The sequence below is a fragment of the Nicotiana tabacum genome, chromosome 4 (assembly GCF_000715075.1).
Source record: "Nicotiana tabacum cultivar K326 chromosome 4, ASM71507v2, whole genome shotgun sequence".
Lineage (NCBI taxonomy): Eukaryota > Viridiplantae > Streptophyta > Magnoliopsida > Solanales > Solanaceae > Nicotiana > Nicotiana tabacum.
Window position 1 is genome coordinate 146,303,619 of NC_134083.1, and position 20,008 is coordinate 146,323,626.

At 36.9% G+C, this 20,008-nt stretch overlaps 1 long non-coding RNA gene and 1 pseudogene across 3 annotated transcripts; both read right to left on the minus strand.

Annotated features, from left to right (window-relative positions):
* Positions 1 to 12,952: 12,952 nt before the first annotated feature.
* Positions 12,953 to 15,883, minus strand: LOC107808642 (uncharacterized). 3 transcript variants are annotated; one of them, XR_012709005.1, is made up of 3 exons: positions 15,573 to 15,786; positions 14,413 to 14,484; positions 12,953 to 13,252 (listed from the first exon to the last, which is right to left on the minus strand). It is a non-coding gene; the product is annotated as an uncharacterized LOC107808642 (long non-coding RNA). The 3 variants fall into 3 exon arrangements; XR_001653200.2 differs by having other exon boundaries at positions 14,403 to 14,484; XR_012709004.1 differs by lacking the exon at positions 14,413 to 14,484 and having other exon boundaries at positions 15,573 to 15,883.
* A 2,385-nt stretch (positions 15,884 to 18,268) lies between these two features.
* On the minus strand, positions 18,269 to 19,584 carry LOC107808639 (proteinase inhibitor type-2 P303.51-like; annotated as a pseudogene).
* Positions 19,585 to 20,008: the final 424 nt, after the last annotated feature.

Below are 20,008 nucleotides of genomic sequence, written 5' to 3' on the forward strand. Positions count from 1 at the left end.
TTGGCATTTATGGTTGGTGAGCGGGTCTTGCTTCGGGTATCGCCTATGAAGGGTGTCATGAGGTTCGGGAAGAAGGGCAAGCTGAGCCCGAGGTTCATTGGTCCTTTTAAGATATTGCGGCGAGTTGGGGAGGTTACTTATGAGCTTGCCTTGCCTCCCAGCCTAGCAGAAGTTCACCCGGTATTCCACGTGTCTATGCTCCAGAAGTATCACGGTGATCCGACTCATGTATTGGATTTCAGCTCTGTCCAGTTGGACAAAGATCTATCTTATGTTGAGGAGCCAGTAGCCATTTTGGACAGGCAGGTCAGAAAGCTCAGGTCAAAGAATATTACTTCAGTAAAGGTCTAGTGGAGGGGTCAGCCGGTCGAGGAGGCGACTTGGGAGACCGAGCAGGATATGCGCAGCCAGTACCCTCATCTTTTCACAATTTCAGGTATGTCTTTATACTTGTTCGAGGACGAACGATTGTTTTAAGAGAGGGAGGATGTAACGACCCGGCCGGTCGTTTTGAGAGTAATAGCCCTGATCCCCTATTAACTGCTTTCCCCAAATGTTTTTCTCCTATTGTGACTTGCCGGGATGATTGGTTTTGAGTTTCGGAGTGTTTTGGGACACTTAGTCCCCAAATGAGAGCTTAGCCTTAGAATTTGGACCGTAGTCGGAACTGTGTGAAGACGGATCCGGAATGGAATTTCGTCAACTCCGTTAGCTCCGTTGAGTGATTTTGGGGTTAGGAGCGCGTCCGGAATGTGTTTTGGGGGTCTGTAGCAGATTTAGGCTTGAATTGGCGGAAGCTAGTTTTTCGGCGATTTTGGCCGATAGTGAAAATTTTGATATCGAGCTCAGAATGGAATTCCAAAAGTGGTTGTAGGTTCTTAATGTTGATTATGACTTGTGCGCAAAATTCGAGGTCAATCGGACATGATTTGATAGGTTTCGACATCGGTTGTAGAATTTTGAAGTTTCAAGTTCTTTAAAATTAAATTGGAGGGTGATTCGTGATTTTTGCGTTGTTTGATGGGATTTGAGAGCTCGACTAAGTACGTAAGGTGTTTTAGGATTAGTTGGTATGTTTGGTTGAGGTCCCACGGGCCTCGGGTGTGTTTCGGATGCTTAACGGGTGAAAACTTGGACTTAGAGGAATTTCTAAACTTTGCTGGTTCTGGTGTTTTCGCACCTGCGTAAAAGAGACCGCAGGTGCGCGAGCCGCACATGCGGAGATGGAAGCGCAGATGAGAGAAATCGAGAGTTGGCCTGGGGTCACAGGTGCAAGGAAGTTTCTGCATCTGCGATACCCGCAATTGCGCAAGGACGTTCGCAAATGCACAAGATGTGCAGAAGCGGAAGGGACTCCGCAAGCGCGAGTGCGCAGATGCGAAGGCAGAGGAGGTAAGTGAGTTGCGCATATGCGCATGTTTTTCCGCATAAGCGCACCCGCAGGTGCGAGCTCAAGTTCCGCAGGTGCGGAAATACCTGGGCAGTGATTAAAACCGAAGGGCTTCGCGATTTTTATCATTTTTGGCTTTGCAAACTCGGGTTAGGGCGATTTTTGAGAGCATTTTCGAGGTATTTCTTGAGGTAAGTTCCTTGTGCTTATTTTTGGTCAATAATCTTGCCTTGCGATGTATTTTCCCACCTAGTTAATGTGTATTTAATGTGGAAATTTGAAGTTGGAGACTAGGGATTTCGGAGTTTGAATTGTGGATTGGAGGACCATTTGGTGCCGGATTTTAGTAAATTTGATATGGTTAGACTCGTGAGTGAATAATCTTTCTAGTTTTGTGAATTTTGTCGGGTTCGAGACGTGGGCCCCGGGGGCCGGGTTTGAGCCAATTTCGGATTTTTGGCCTAATATTTGTAGTATTCTTGTGGGATACATTCCATTAGCGCGTATTGATGTTATTGTACTGTTTTGAATAGATTCGGGCCATTTGGAGTCAGATACTCGTGGCAAGAACGTGATATCAAGTTGATTTTAGCGGTTCAAGGTAAGTGGCTTGCCTAACCCTGTGTTGGGGACTTCCCCCTTAGGATATCTTGATATTATTTGGTGTGTGGGCGCCGTGTACGTGAGGTGACGAGTACGTACACGGGCTATTATTGCCAAAAAAAATCCTGTATTTCTTTTCTAAATCATAAATTATTATTTTTTTCCTTATTAAATTGCACTAATACGTTTAATTGTGAAACTTAGACTAGAGAAGCACGCTTACGTGTTTTAACTGCCTAATTGACATTCTGTGCGTCATGTTTAGTTAAGTCCTTATTTGCCTTATTTGTGTCGAGTATAAACTGTATAACTCGGTGCCATACCTGCCATTTCATCTTGCATTGCATATTTAAATTGGGACTACGTACGTATTTTGGGAGATCCCCCTATACTGCATACTTAAATTGGGACTACGGACGTATTTCGGGAGATCCCCCTGTACTACATATTTAAATTGGGACTACGGACGTATTCCGGGAGATCCCCCAACACTGTATATTTACTTTGGGACTACGGACGTATTTCGGGAGATCCCCCAGGTACTGCATATTCATTTGATACTACGGGACGATATCCCGAGAGATTTTCCACTGTGTTTACCTTGTTCTGAGTCGAGGGCTCCCTTTTTAATTGTGTTATCGTAAATCTTACTTATATCTTTTACTGTTTAAATTACTATATTTACTCCGGTAGGGCCTTAACCTTACCTCGTCACTACTTGACCGAGGTTAGGCTTGGCACTTACTGGGTACCATTGTGGTGTACTCATGCCCTTTCCTGCACATGTTTTTCGTGTGCATATCCAGGTACGAGCTATCAGCCTTTGGATTAGCGCGTGCTGATGATTCTAGGAGACTTCAAGGTATTTCTGCTTGCGTCTGCAGATCTTTGGAGTCCCCTTCTACTCCCTCGTCTAGAGATTTATTTTTTATTATCTTCAGACTTTTGTATAGAACTACATAGATTATAGCAGCTTGTGACTTAGCGATATTCCAGGTCTTGTGAAATTATTTTGTATATGCCGAGTGGTACTACTCTTGGCTATTTATAATATGTTGTTTATTTTTAAAATGTTGTGTTTCTTTATATTTTTTGCAATATTAGGCTTACCTAGTCGTAAAGACTAGGTGTCATCACGACACCTTACGGAGGGATAATTTAGGGTCGTGACAAGTTGGTATCAGAGCACTAGATTTGTAGGAGTCGCGAGTCACAAGCCGGTTTATTAGTCTCGCGGATCGGTGCGGAGACGTCCGTAATTATCTTCGGGAGGCTATGTAACTATTAGGAACAATCATATTTCTTTGATTTCCTTGTCGTGCGAGTTATTGACACCAAAAAAATTCTAAGATTCTATCTTATTCTTTCTCACATATGGTGAGGACCCGCAACGGGAGGACCGACGATCAGGCACCCGAGCCCCCTACCAGAGCCACCAGAGGCTGGGGTCGGGGTCGGGGTAGAGGACGACCACGCGGTGCAGCCCGAGCACCTGCGAGAGCTGCGTCAGAGGAGCCCCCAGCAGCTCCAGCTGGAGGGCCAGCGCCGGAGATCCCTATTGCTACTCCAGCCCTCCAGGAGACTTTAGCTCAGTTCTTGAGCATGTTCAGCACTCTGGCTCAGGCTGGACTATTTCCGATAGCTCCCGCTACATCTCAGGCCAGGGGAGGGGCACAGACTCCCGCAGCCCGCACCCCTGAGCAGAGGGTCCAGGTTTATCAGGCCCCACAGTATATTCCTATGCCCCCAGTGGCTCCGGTTCAGCATGAGATCAGGGTAGCTGCTTATGAGGCAGAGCAACTCAGACTTGAGAGGTACAAGAAGTACCACCCACCTACTTTCAGCGGACTAGCTGCAGATGATGCTCTAGGTTTTCTTGAGGAGTGTCATCGTATTCTCCGCACTATGGGCATTGTGGAGACGAGTGGGGTTTCTTTCACCGCTTTCCAGCTGAGGGGAGCAGCATATCAGTGTTAGTGTGCCTATGAGCTGAGTAGTCCGGACGAGGCAGCCTCACTCACTTGGACTCACTTTTCAGAGATGTTCTTGTGTGAGTATGTTCCTCAGAGCCTCAGGGATGCTTGGCGCGCAGAGTTCGAGCAGTTGCGTCAGGGTTCTATGACTGTGTCGGAGTATGCAGTCCATTTTAGTAGGTTAGCTCGCTATGCGCCGGCTCTGGTTGCTACAGTCATAGAGAGGGTTCGCCGCTTCATTGAGGGACTCCACCCCATTATTCGGACCAGTATGGCCAGGGAGTTGGAGATGGACACCACTTATCAGCAGGCAGTGAGCATTGCCAGGAGAGTGGAGGGCATGTTCGCCCATGACCGAGAGAAGAGAGAGGCCAAGAGGTCTCGAGAGACTGGTCATTATTCAAGAGCTCGTGCACCAGCAGCACGCTATGGTAGGGGTTTTGTGAGTCACCCTGTTCATTCAGCTCTTCCAGCAGCCAGCGGTGTCCCAGCTCCTCCTAGACCTCAGGAGCCCTATTATGCACCGCCAGTATCCAGTATGCCTCCTACTCGAGGTGCTATTATCGGCCAGTCCAGCAGGCCAAGTCCGAGTCAGTCTCAGCCGTCGCGTCCTCCGAGAGGTTGTTTTGAGTGTGGTGACACTCGTCACCTGGTTTGAGATTGCCCTAGAGCCAGGAGGGGTGCACCTCCATAGACTTATCAGCCTTCACATGCTCCACCGGGTCCTCCGGCCATTCTTCCAGCACCAGTTGCTACCCCACCTCCTCAGCCAGCTCGAGGTGGAGGTCGGGGAAGTCGAGGTCTCCCTAGAGGGGGAGGTCAGGCCAGGTACTATGCCCTTCCAGCCCGTTCAGAGGCCGTTTCTTCAAATTCAGTTATCACAGGTATCGTCCCCGTCTGTCATAGGGATGCATCAGTATTATTTGACCCAGGCTCTACGTATTCATATGTGTCTTCTTATTTTGCTCCACATTTGGGGATATCTTGGGATTCTTTGAGTTCCCCTATTTATGTATCTACTCCTGTGGGAGATTCTCTCGTTATGGACCGCGTATATCGGTCATGTTTGATTGCTCTTAGTGGTTTTGAGACCAGAGTCGATTTGTTATTTCTCCGTATGGTAGATTTTGATGTTATCTTGGGCATGGACTGGTTGTCGCCCCATTACACTATTCTTGATTGTCATGCTAAGACCGTGATGCTGGCTATGCCAGGTTTGTCGAGATTAGAGTGGAGAGGTACCTTAGAGTATACTCCCCGCAGGGTCATTTCATTTCTTAAGGCTCAGCGAATGGTTGAGAAGGGGTGTGATGCGTATTTGGCCTTTGTGAGAGATGTTAGTAGTGATACCCCTACAGTCGAGTCAGTTCCAGTAGTGAAGGACTTTCCAAATGTGTTTCCAGCTGATCTTCCGGGTATGCCGCCCGATAGAAATATTGATTTTGGCATTGATTTGTTTGCACTCAACCCATCTCTATTCCTCCATATCGTATAGCTCCTCCTGAATTAAAGGAGTTGAAGGAGCAATTGTAGGAGTTGCTTGATAAGGGCTTCATCAGGCCCAGTGTATCACCCTGTTCTGTTGGGAATTTGAAAACACGTAAATCATGAAAGTTGTATCCTTTTGAAACATATTTCCAACTATATATTGTGGAGCCCAAATAGAGTTCCGAGTGAAAATTTATGTTCATTGTATTAGACAGTGCACAATGTACCTTCTCGATTCTTCCTTTCATTCTACTATCATCCGTTGATCCCCAAACACGATCCTGGCTTAATTCCTTGGGCTTTTACTCATACTTCAAAGCTCCAAATTACTTGAATTCATTCCATAACATCTACATAGCAAGGAATCACTCCTACGAGGCATAAAACACACAATTATGCAAAACACTAGCAATTAAAGCTCAAACTCAACTAAAGTACAGTAAATTGGAATGTAATAATCGACTAAAACATGAGATTATAACCTACCATCAGTATTGTACCGGTACAACCTGTTATTCCGGTTCAGCCTGAGTTCAAGCCAGTGGCTATCAAAAGAAGAACAAAAGAGATTTGTGAGGTATAGTCCACCTACTTTCAATGGCACAACTACCGAGGATGCCCAGGGATTTCTAGAAAAAAAATGTCATTGTATTCTCCACACCATACGCATTGTGGAAGTGAGCGGAGTTGCCTTTACTACATTTCAACTGTTAGGAGCAACGTATCAATGGTGGCAAGTTTATGAAGTTGATAGACTAGCCGATGCAATACCACTAACTTGGGCTCAATTTTCGGAGATGTTTTTTTTTTGAGTTTGTTTCCCAAACTCTCCGGGATGTGTGGTGCACAGAGTTTGAATGGTTGTGTCAAGACACCATGACGGTATCAGAATATGCCATCAGGTACGGTAAGTTAGCCCGCCATACTCCTACTTTTGTTCCTACAACCAGAGAGCGAGTCCAAAAATTCATTAAAGGACTCAATTATGATCGTAAAATTTTGTATGACTTAGGAGCTATAGGCTGATACTTCATTTCGGCTAGTGGTAGAAATTGCCAAGATGTTAGAACGTGTTCAGGGTAGAGGACGGGCGGGTAGAGGGCGTCCTAGAGGTGGAGACTCGGCCCGTTGATATATTTTCTATGGTATGACTGAGGTCGCTACATCAGATGGTGTCGTTACAAGTAAGATATTGATTTATTATAAAGTAATAATTTCCTTAACCTGATTCGGTTCTAAGTATCGAGGCAAGTCCTCCTATTATGCTCCACTTATGAGTGAGCTTTGTGATTCTATAATCTACTTATGTGTTTACTCATGTTGGGAGATTCTATGGAGATATCCATGTCTATCATTTTATGTTAGTCACTAAAAAGAGTTGTGAGGTTGAAAGTGACTTTTTGTTACTTATTATGGTGAGTTTGACATAGTTTTCGGATAACTGACTACAATTTGTAAATTATATGCGCTACCGGTATGGGGGTTCATTATGTGTTGTGACCTTGTTTAACGTAAATTATTTTAACGAAAAAAATGGAAAGATTTTGATTGGCACGATGTGCATATTACTTGTCATTCAGAACTGAGGACGGGATCCTCGCATTTTAATATGATTTGATATGTTTAAACTGGGCTACAAGTCGTGGTGGAAGTCATATCAGGATGAGACCCTTGTGGTTAAATTTATGTGTTTTAAATTCTCCCTTAGTGAAATTTAATTTGTACTATAGTACTAATTGGGAGTCATGCCTGTTAGGCTTATTTGATAATTCTTGTATGTGTTTTTCTGTGCACATTTAGCCATATTCGTGTTATAATTATTGAGTTTTTAGCCTACGATGTGAGTGCCCAGGTGGCGTTAAATATGACTCGTTAATTTAGGTAAATAATTATGAGGTCTTCGTGCCTCGTGTCTTGTTGTTAGTAAGGTGAAGGTTTGAAACGAGATTTTTGTTAACATGAGGTAAATTGACAATGTTGTAATTGATTATGAACAGTTATTAAGACGAGAGATGTGGTTATGGGCATATGTATGATGCGTGTGTAGGCACGAGTTGCTACCACCGGTTGAGGCTAATATCGTGCGTTGATATGAAAATCAGACTTTTTGAAAATGTTTGGAGTGTAAGAAATTTGGTTTTAAAGTTATAAATGTGGATAAAAGAAATAATCTCAATTGAGATGGTGTGGTCAGACGTATGTCTATTGCGGTGACGTAGAATCGTCCGCGAGTATATGTGTAAAAGAAAAATCAGCAATTTGATAACCTCGGAATAATTCTTGCCACGTTCGAGGACGAGCGTTTGTTTCAGAGGTGGAGAATGCGATGACCTGATATGTCATTTTTAATTTTAACCTTCATTTATGTGTTCCGAGACCTCGAATAGCTTCATTCAGCCTTCCTCAATTTGCGTGCACAATCCGTATCTTTTTTCAGAAAATTTTATGTGAAAAAACAAAGAAAATGTGAAATTTTGCCTTTAAAACTCATTTGAGTTGACTTCGGTGAATGTTTTGAGCAAACGGATCCAGATTAGTATTTTGATGGTTCTTGTGGATCTGTATCATGATTTGGGACTTGTGCGTATGCTCAGAATCAAATTTGGAAGCCCCTAGCTTGAATTATCGCCATTTGACGGAAACTAGAAATTTAAAGGTTTAAAGAATTCTTAAATTTGGTCATAATTGGATTTTTGTTGATACCGGGTCCCGATTTGGATTCCGAGAGTTCGATCAACTTCATAACTATTTCTGACTTATGTACAAAATTTGAAGTTGTTCCGAGGTGCATAGGCATATTTTTCGTTAGCTTTAAAAATATGTTTGATTTTATAAAGCTTGAATTTCTAAAGTTTCACCGGAGTTTGGCTTTTGAACAAACGACTCCGGAATAGAATTTTGATGATGTCAATAGCTTCGTATGGTAATTTTGGACTTAGAAGTATGTCCGGATATTTATTTGGAAGTCCGTAATTGATTTTGGCTTCAAAATGGCGAAAGTTGAAAAATGGAAGATTTTTAGAAAGTTAGACCAGGAGTTGACTTTATTGATATCGGAGTCGAAATTCAATTCTGGAAATTGGAACAGCTCCATTATGTCATTTATGACTTGCATACAAAATTTAAAGTCATTCCGGATTGATTTGATACGTTTCAGCACATGATATAGAATTTGGAAAATTTCATAAACTCATAAGTTCAATTCGAGGTGCGGTTCATTGTTTCGGTATTGTTTGATGTGATTTGAGGCCTCGACTAAGTCCATAATATGATTTCAGACTTGTTGGCACATGATATAGAATTTAGCTCATTTCAACATTTTTGGAGCTAGGGAACTCGGATTTAGGCGATTTTTGAACTGCAACAATTGCCCAACCAAAGTCTTACCCTTTCTTTCCCTTTCGTGAGAGAATTTTCACCACATGGATTGGGGTAAGTGTTTCCAACTCGGTTGTTATTATATTTCTTGATTCCATGATTATTTTCATCTTTTATTAGTGAATCAATCGGAAGAAAATGAGATTTTTGAAAAATCTTTCAAAAACGAAAATTTAAGATTCGGAGATCGATTCTTTATCGGAATTTGGTAAATTTAGTATGGTTGAACTCGTATCGGAATGGGTGTTCGGATTTCGTAAAAAATTTGTCGGGTTCCGAGAGGCGGGCCCCGTATTGACTTTTTAATGCAAAATTTTAAGTTGACATTTTATTATTCGGGATTGTTTCCGATGAATTTTATTGAAGTTATACAATCAATTTGGATAGATTTGAGCTGTCCAGAGGTCAATTCAAGCAAGAAGGCTATTTTGGAATATCGACATTACTACAAAAAGGTAAGTATCTTGCATAACCTTGAGTGGGGAAATTACCCATTAGGCATTGAGTCTTATTTGAAAATTGTGTGACTGAAAACCATGTACGCGAGGTGACGAGTACGTACTTGGTTTATATTTACAATTTATACCGGTTAAAATTTATAGACACCCTTATATATTAAATTAGAAAATTATTGGAACACAATAAATTCTTTATTTGTCATGCCTCGTTCCTTGTTTGTCGAGTTTGTATTTTATATGATAATTTAAGGTGATTGCCACTTGGATTTTATGTAAATTCCGTGTGTTTGTTGATTTGATAATTTTTGGAATTAATTTCATTATGGATTTTTCATCTGCAAATAATTAATTAAATAAGCTTAAAAAGAGGTGTTAATATATTTATCAAAATTATGGATTAAAGAAGGTGTTGTCCTATGTTGAGTTACTTTTCCATCTCTGTTATTGTTTTTGAGATTTTATATATGTACATTGTGTGGAGCCTTGGGCTATTTTCTTTGAAATTAATTAATTTTTGTTGTATCTTTGGAGTTGGTTGTGGCAGGTGGGCAAATCGTGATATGAATTATTGTATTGTGTTGTCGTTTAAACACTCTCCTTGATGTTCTTTATGCTTCATACCTTGCTTGTTAATGATATACATGTGCTTGGTAAGGAAGAGTGTAAAGCACGAAGGGTGATATCGTGCTATTTGAGAGTGTAAAGTACAAAGGGTGATGCCATGCCATTTGAGAGTGTAAAGCACGAAGGGTGATATCGTGCCATTTGAGAGTGTAAAGCACGAAGGGTGATGCCGTGTCATTTCAGCTATATTATCATGTGAGGAAAAGTATAAAGCACGAAGGGTGATGTCGTGTCATTCTTAATATGCACGAAGGATAATGCCGTGTCATTTTATTTCTATTATCATGTGAGGATGAGAGTGAAAGCACGAAAGGTGATACTGTGCCATTATTTTTATATTATCATATGTTCATGGCACGAAGGGTGTTTCCGTGCAAGCGAAGACAAGAGACATACATTATATTGTGATATCTTTTCGTTATGTATACATTCATGCCTTTATCTTGAGCTGTTATTATGGACCTATGTTTTCTATGTGTCTTGTAGTCGTTGTTACTTCCTGTGTGCCTCCCACTTTATTTCTCTTATTGTTATTAGTATTTCTCCTACCTAGTTGGTATTGTTATATGTATGCACGGTGAGAAAGAGATAAATGCACGAAAGGTGTTGCCGTGATAATTGATTTGATCTACATATATATATCGGGTGAGAATGAGACAAGTGCACGAAGGTATTACCGTGCCATTCGATGTGATATGTTGAATATATTTCTCATACCAGGAAAGTTAAATGAGGTGTCACGTGGTAACTTTTACTTGAAAGAATTATATTCGAAATGTATTTACTTGAAAGAATTATATTCGAAAGATATTTACTTGAAAGAATTATATTTGAAAGATATTTATTTGAAAGAATTATATTCGTAAGATATTTATTTGAAGAAAGTATATTCGGGATATATTTAATTGTACGGATTACATTCTAAAGACTTTTATTTGAAAAACTCATAGATAAAATATGTATATTTTGAAGGACTTGATTAATTGGCTATACTTGTGTTTATTGTTCGTTTAAGCAATATTTATGGTGTTCTTGTTGCCTTGTTGTTCATGTCACAAGTTGATTATTATTGTCATCACTGCTATTTGTTTTTTATTATTTTTGTATGCTATATTGCACATGTTATTTGACTAGTGAGTGTCTTGACTGTACCTCGTCACTACTCCACCGAGATTAGTCTTGATACTTACTGGGTACCGACTGTGGTGTACTCATACTACACTTTTGTATATTTTTGTGTAGAGCCAGGTATTGGAGATATCAGATTCGGGCAAAGATTAGAGTGTGATCGCAAGGATTCAAGGTAGGACTACTTGGTCGTCGCAGTCCCTTGGAGTCTTTTCATTATATTATACTATCAACTCTTATTCGAATAGTATTGTATATTCGATCCTTGAGATCATTGCATGTATTCAGTTAGAGGTCGTAATTCCGTATTACTAGTCTTGGAAGGTTGTTATAATTATATGTTTATAAAAAATGGCTCGAAATGAAATTGCAATCGGCTTACCTAGTTTTAGAGACTAAGTGTCATCACGACGCCTGTGGTGGGATTTTGGGTCATGACAATAGCTTAGATTGAAAAATAGTTGATCATAAATCTCTGCGGGAACGATACTTTCGTATTACTCTATTACTTGTCGATCGCGTATACTTGCGTGTGCGTTTGGACCTAACCTAAATACATTATAAATCGTATAAATTGCACTTTAAATCATGTATCGAATTTCTCGGACTTATAAGTCGCGTAACACACATTATAAATCATATAAATCATGTATTGAATTTCTCGGAATTATACGTCGCGTAACACATACATTATAAATCATATAAATTACACTTCAAATCATATATCGAATTTCTCGGACTTATAAATCAGACATCCACATTTCCAAATCCGATTTATGCATCTATATAGACGTCTCCTGTTAAATATTTCCATCATGGTTTAAGCTTATTATAAATGCATTTTGTATATTTTTTAAATATCCTTAAAATTAATACCACATTGAAATTGTGGAGTAGAAAGATAAGTTTTGACGTGTTACTGTTATTTCGCACAATAAATTATTCTATATTGAAAAACAATTATGGATAAAACTAAATCTGCGTACTCCCTAGCAAATTTCAAATGTGTTATGTCCCAAATTTTCTCACTAAAACTCTCGTTTCTCTTCTTCACAATTTTCCCAAAATCAAAGCCCGAATAAAAAGCTTCCGCTCTTCGCGGTCATCACCGCCCAGCACCGCCAATCGTCGTGCGACAGAAAAACTAAATACCAATTTGCGTCAGCTTTGAGATATTATACTTGTTCTTCTTCTTCATATATTTTGTATATAAATATTAATATAGTATCCCTCGATTCTATTTTACAGGACACTCTTTCTTCAGTTTTATGCATTGTACTTAAAAATTCTTTAGTTTTAACACTACTTTCATTTTATAGCCAAACACCTTCTATATTAGAGGGTATTTGGCTAAGCTTATAAGCTGGTCAAACTAGCTTATAAGCATTTTTCGACTTATCTACGTGTTTGGTAAAGTTAAAAGTGCTTATAAGTCAAAAATAAGCCAAAAGTCATGAGCTGGTCACCCCCAGCTTATGAATTTTTAGCTAATAAACATTTTAAGTTTGACTAAGATTTTTACTATTTTATCCTTAAAATATTTCTTTTTAGAACAAAATTATTACATTGATACTCCCCCCCCCCCCCCTTTCAAGTCAGCAATTTTCATTGACTATTTAAGATAAAAAAAATTCTCTATTCCTTTTGCATATTTGTATCTATGTGATTGTGTTTTGATCCTTGAACTGTATGTAATAAATTATGACATATAAAAATTTTGGTGTATTGCTTTCTAAGTGTTCACTACAAAAAAAAAATATTATAACGGCGGTTATTTTGGCATATAACGGCGGTTTAAAACAGTGTTTACTTCTTTGTCTTCTTATAATTAATCCTCTTTATCATACTAATGTATCAAAACATGTCAAATACTATAGAATAATTCTGACACAAATACAAGCCATCAATTAAGTAAAATATATATTATTAAAAATCATGTATAGGTACTTCAATATTACATCATCAGATGAACTAAAATTCCAAAAAGAATCATAGTCATTTCTTGCAACATTTTTGAATGAGCACTCGGCGTAATCTGGCATTGAGTCTGCCTTCTTAACATCAGCTAAAAATACCAGAAATGTCATGTATATTTATCCAAACAGAACTGCTATTTGGGGGATCTTTTTAACTAATTTTTTAAACTCATCTTCATCTCCCGGAATATCTTTTCTCAGATATCTATCCTCAGAAGCTCTAATTCTTGTTCCCTGCATAAAAAAGTTACATCACATATAGAAGTTAAATTTCGGCGAGTTTTTACAAGAAGCAGACACTCTTTTAGTCTAACTCTAACACTTAGCAATGACACCATGTAACTCATAAAATACATAAAAGTTGTTGATCAGACTCGAAGTAAATATGGATGTCAATTCAACAGGGAACTCAAATAAAGCTAACCAACAACTGACTCAATTGCGTGACTTGGCAGACTAAAGAAATTGAAAAAACAATTCTGTATATCTCAGTCCTGATTATGTTAACTTCTGCTCATAGTATATTCTCTTGACACACCTCAAGAAAAATACTTAAATTTCAATTGAGTATCAAATTTCTATCTGGCAATTTATAGAACAAGGTATCAATCATATTTCTCAAGCCTCTTATCTCTAAAGAAAACAAGGATGTAGAGCAATCTGTCAATTCATATATATATCGTAAAGTAACTCGGTTCTCTAAATGATGATCATTTTTATTTAACATCAAAATAATATGGCTGAAGAGCCTTTGAATCAAATATGCAAATCAGAATGTAGAGGTCCAAATTATGGAAAGCAATAGAAAATAAAAAGCTACATGTACCCAACTTTCTATATGTCACCAACTAACTTTCTTGACAAGTCATGTTTTGTCAATAACACAAAGATATAGAAAGACATCAAAAAACTATTATCACTTCACATGTACAATAAAAACAGAAGAAATGTTATTTATAACATTAAGATTTCGAACGACTTTTAAAAAACTATTATCACCTCACATATAAAATAAAAAAAAAATGAAAGATACTATCATTTGATTATTTTTCATACAACACATGTTGCATATCTAATGTTCTTAGAGTAGACCATAAAATTCTTACCAACCATTTGAAACACATGATTAAAGTCACTACGAATCACTAAAGAAAGTAGATCAGCTGGAGTTTGATTTATATGAATGATATAAACAAAGATTAGAAAAAAGAAATCATGTGCTTGTCTTCAATAGACCGCAAATAAGAACTTTATGGCCAATACATCTAAATCAAACTCTCATAAATGCTTAATTTTATTGCCAAATAGACTACGCAATGAAGACAGTCAACCAACAAGTAATGAAAAGATTATAAACTGAAAAGAAATCTGATGCCTCGCATACTTTCACATGCCTCTTAGTAAATGTCTACCAAGCGAGGACCAATTTCTTTTATGTAATATTTTCAGCTTATGGGCTCACGCTCCTGCATGATTAAGAAGGGAAGATCCATTCGGTGTTAGAGCCTCTAAATTTTTCCAATCCAGTAAATTAAACATATATAAAAAAGATAACTCAAAAATGTAATAAAAATCAGATACCAATGATAAAATCAAAAAGAAAATGAATACTAAATTTAATTCAAATACATTAAACATATATGAAAAGAACATATTTGAATAAATAAATTCAAGTCAATTCATGTTGCGAAGTATGCTTATTTAAAAGAAGAGAAAGACCTACAATAGCACTCCATAGCTCACATAAGAGAATATATAAATGTCCAAACAATACTACACAAAGCTCTTGATTCAATCAATATAATCAATTAAGACTCATCCATGTACAGTGAAGCTCGCGAAGTCACAACGCTGAAAGTAGCACGGATTGCACAACCACTGAACCAAAACAAACAGCCACCTCACCTCACTGGAATAATGGTGTCGGCACAGCAAAACAAGCACAATATATTAAGAAAAATAAAAAAGCACCTAATTTTCACTAAAACAATGCTTGATTTAATTAAATCACTAATTATCCAATTTCAGCAATTCCCAAGCTAAAATAAGGAAAAATTATTGATAATCTCATTAATAAAAAAATTCATTTAGTGATAAAAAGTAAACTAGAAATAGAATGCCACATAAACTTACAGAAGATGAGGAAAAGGGTAAAGAAGTAACAACTGGTATTTTCTTTGCCCGCAGAAATGTAATTCTCATATCACCTAGGCAGAGAAAGAGTGATATCACTCCAAATGACACTATAATTACTTCGTTGAAACAATCGAATCCTTTGACCAAAATAATTATATAGATCAGTTATAGGACATAGCAGTAGATGGCCATAAAAAGCTCTACTTCACGCACAACTCCTGCTTCAATCAACCAAGTTTCAGAAATAAATTAAACTTTTCCTTAGATCAGTACAAATATTTTTTTTATATAAAAGAAAGCAACAAAAGCGCATATCAAACAACTATATTGGCAGAGAAAAGAAAATCACGATGAAACCCTAGATCCAAATGAATCCATAATCAATACATAGGGAAAATGAGGAAAAAGTAGAGAGGACCTTGCTTATTTGGAGTTAGGAGTTGACAGAGCAAAGCAAACCAACAATGAAACTCTAGATTCGCGCGACGAAGGTTGGCGATTGCAGACCAGAAGCTTCCCGTTCGAAAGCCACATTACTCAGTTTCCAATCGAGGACCTTAGGGGAAGAGATTAAGAGAAGAGAGATGACGGATGCGCCGGATGCGCCGGATCGGTGGGAGGGATAGGGAGAGATTGGAGAGAAGGGTTTATTAGGGTGAGAGTGACAGAGGGGGTTCTATCTTTTAGGGTGAGATTAGTGCCTGATAGAAATAAAGGTAGCAACGGTCTGATTATACACTTAACCGCCGTTTTCCAAATAAACAATATGGTTGTTGAACTAACGCCATAATGTTTTGCTTATTACAGTGGTGCAAATAAGCCGCCATTTTAAACCGCCGTTAATTTTTCGATTTCTTGTAGTGGTTGTGGTGACGAAGATAGTGTTTGTTTCTCTTCAAATATTTTGTCCTATTTAGGTTTATTTTTACTAAGAAATTTTTGTCAATTTATTAATTATTATAACTTATGATTATATGCTTATCATAAAATAAATTATATTTATTATAAAAATTATCTTATCTAAGCACAGTTGTATTAAAAATAAAATGACAAATAGAATATTTTGTATTTGAATCGATCTGGAATCTAAAATTTTGAAGAAATTACGCTCTTATAAGTGTAAACAGTTCTAAAGTTATTTAAGTCATTTTAACAGAAAAAGAGCTTATCAGCACTTTTTTTTTAACCAAATACTGCAACATCTTATTATAAATTTCAGCACTTGTATCCAAACATATAACTGCTTATTTATTAAATCAATTTTAGCACTTAAAAATATTTTTCAGCACCTAATGATTATCAGTTAATCTAAACGGCCTGCTCGAACGGCAAAGGGTCAAATATACCCCTCTACTTTCGAAAATGGTATAAGAATACCCCTCGTTATACTATTGGGTTATCTATACCCCTGCAGTCATACTTTGGGTTCAAATATACCCCTCATTAAACTGAGGGACACGTGTCATCGTCCTGTTGGTCAATTCTAAATATCTCCTAATTAATTAAAAAGACTCATTACTCATACCCAAAAAAAAAAATTATAAAAACTGGAAAAATTTAAATTTTTTTTTTACTAAAAACTGAGAAAAAAACAAAAATATTTTTTTTTTCAGTTTTTACAAAAACAACTGCTTTAAAAAACTGAAAAATATTTTCTAAAACAATATTTTTGTAAAAAATTGGAAAAAAAAAACTGAAAAGCAATTTTCTAAAGCAATTAAAAACTAGAAAAAACTGAAATATTTTTAACTAAAAACTGGAAAAAAAAATTCAATTTTTACAAAAACATTGCTTTAGAAAATTACTTTTTAGTTTTTCTTTCAGTTTTTACAAAAATATTATTTTAGAAAATATTTTTCAGCTTTTTTTAAAAGCAGTTTTTGTAAAAACTGAAAAAAAAAATATTTTCGTTTTTTTCAGTTTTTAGTAAAAACAATTTCAGTTTTTTCCAGTTTTTACAAAAAAAATTGCTTTAGAAAATTGATTTTCACCTTTTGTTTTCCAGTTTTTACAAAAACATTGTTTTAGAAAATATTTTTCAGTTTTTTCTAAAGCAATGTTTTTGTAAAAACTGGAAAAAAAAAAATATTTTCGTTTTTTTCAGTTTTTAGTAAAAATAATTTCAGTTTTTTTCTGTTTTTACAAAAAAAAATGCTTTAAAAAATTATTTTTCGGGTATGGGTAATGGGTATTTTTAATTAATTAGGAGATATTTAGAATTGACTAACAGGACGATGACACGTGTCCCTCCGTTTAAATGAGGGGTATATTTGAACTCAAAGTATGACTGCAAGGGTACAGATAACCCAATAATATAATAAGGAGTATTCTTAGACCATTTTTGAAAGTGAAAGGGTATATTTGGCTCTTTGTCGCTGCTCGAATTACATGAACATATTGAAAGTTGCAAGATTCTTAAAGTACTTTTGATATTTTGTATATATTGAGTTAAATATGTGTTAAAAGTTTTTCTTTAAACGCCGTACTCCAATGAATCGACCTATGGCCCCATTTCAAGGTTAGATTATAGAACTAAAGAAAAGAAGAGAACAAGAAACTCCCAGCAATAAGCTAATAGACTTGATCGTATAGATAACAGTCACTATCCGTGTTTCCTCTGATGATGCGAAAAATAAAATCTTTAACCCTCTAAATACCCTCCGTCCTAATTTGTTTAATACAGTTCGAATTTTCATAGTAACGAATTTTTTTTACTTTAATATTTTTATATGTCTTTTAAATATTTTAAATTATTAATATAGTCTCAAAATATATAAATTTTAATTCATAAAATTTAAAGGCTTCATGTCCGAACTTGTGATTACTATTGCGAAGTTTGACTTTCAAAATCCATTTGGACAGAGGGAGTACCATTTTTATTAGGTTACCAATGGTATTAAGGGGAGCCACGGATTCAAACCGTGAAAACAAACTCTTACAAAAATACAGGATAAGGATGCATACAATAGACCCGTATGATCTGGCTCTTTTCGGAACCCACGCATAACGAGAGTTTAATTCACCGGACTGCCATTTTTTACCAATGGTATTTAACACAGATATTCCGCTGTAATCTTATTTAGATAATAAATGCATAAAATTAAACTTAATTAGTAAGATAAACGAGTACTCCATTCATTAGGCTCTTGAAAACCTAGTACAGACATTGGAAATTGGAAAAATCCACTGTCGCATCATACACCACCCAAGAGACATACCCTCAGCCATTTATTTAATTAGAGAGTACAAACTAGAAAAAGAAAAGGCATCTACCCTTATGAGGATTAATAGGTTTGAATCCGATCCCCACCAGTACAAAGTAAAGATCTATCAAAACCATAGAGTTTACAACCTTCTCCTGCACTGCAACAGTTGACACATACTTGACTAAGTTTTGCCAATCCCAACTGTGGACAAGTCATGTAACCAACTCTTGCATCACAGTTACGGGGACGAGGTTTAACAACTTCTATCATACTTTCGACTCTAGATTCTCCCTTGCAAACAAAAGTTCCAGAAATAGTTGCAACCCTTTCTGCCTGCGCAACAGTTGGTGCATATTCGATCGCTACTCTTTTTATTTCCGCATTTCGACTTTAGTCTCTATGATTTCGACTTTAGTCTCAGTCTCTCCTTCACATACAAAAGTTCCATTGGCACTGAAATAATTGCAACCCTTTCTGGCTGCGCAACAGTTGGTACATCCTACATTAAACTTCTTATTTCCTGATTTTGGACATCTCCCGTAGCGAATTTTTGGATCACAATTACGGGGACAAATCTTATTTGGTTCGACCATAGTTTCGACTTCAGTCTCTATAGTTTCGACTTTAATCTCAGACTCTCCTTCACAGATAAAAGTTCCATTAGCACTGTAATAGTTGCAACCTAGGGATCCTGCACAACAGTTGGTGCATCCTAAGCTAAACTTCTTATTTCCTGATTTTGGACATCTCCCGTAACGAATTCTTGGATTACAATTTCGGGTACAAGCCTTGGCATCTGCATATTCTAGCTCACTTAAAAGTAGAAAAATTCCTGCAACGTAGAAGTACCAAAGGTTAAGATGAGAAAGAGACAATGCAGAGCCACCCTATGCAAAGGGTGTCAATTGATAACCCTTCTGGGGAAAATTTAACTGTTTAGCTAGGTCAAAATTTTATATTTATGTATACACACATTATATGTTGACTTCCCTTATTTTCTTCATTTACCTTTTTATATTTTGATACCTTTAGTAAAATTTCTGGAAAAAGAGTTCAAAGGAAATACAAGCATATATATATAATGGTTTAACGTAACGTAGAAGTAAAGATTAAGATAAAAGCATTACCAAACAAAAGGAGAAGAGAAAGGAAACCAGCTTTGTGAACAGCCATGTTTTCTTGTGTTTACCTAAGTGTATTCGTTTTTGAGCAAGGAATGTCTTATCCTGTCCACCTATTTATAGCAAATGCGTACAGATCTGGTTGAACACAAAAAAAAAAAAAAAAATTAGTTTATGAAAATCCACTAGTAATTCAATAGTCATACGGATCAATTGATTTATAAGTATATATTTTTGATTAATTATAGCTCCTGGATAGAATAAATCAGTTTGCAAGATACTAGTAATTGTCTAAGTCTGGTAAAAGAAATTAGGGTTGCTACTTTATTGGGAAAGGAAAATTCAATATTTTGTACAAAACGTGCAGAAGGTTAACTTTAAGTGGTTTAATTATTCATCAATATCTTGTATTAAGGTATTTTTGTTACTGGCATGCCTTACTCTTGTGGAGATTCCTATAACTATTGTGATTAAATTATTATTATAATTAGCGCCTTTTTTTTTTGTTCCTGTTTTTGATAATCTAA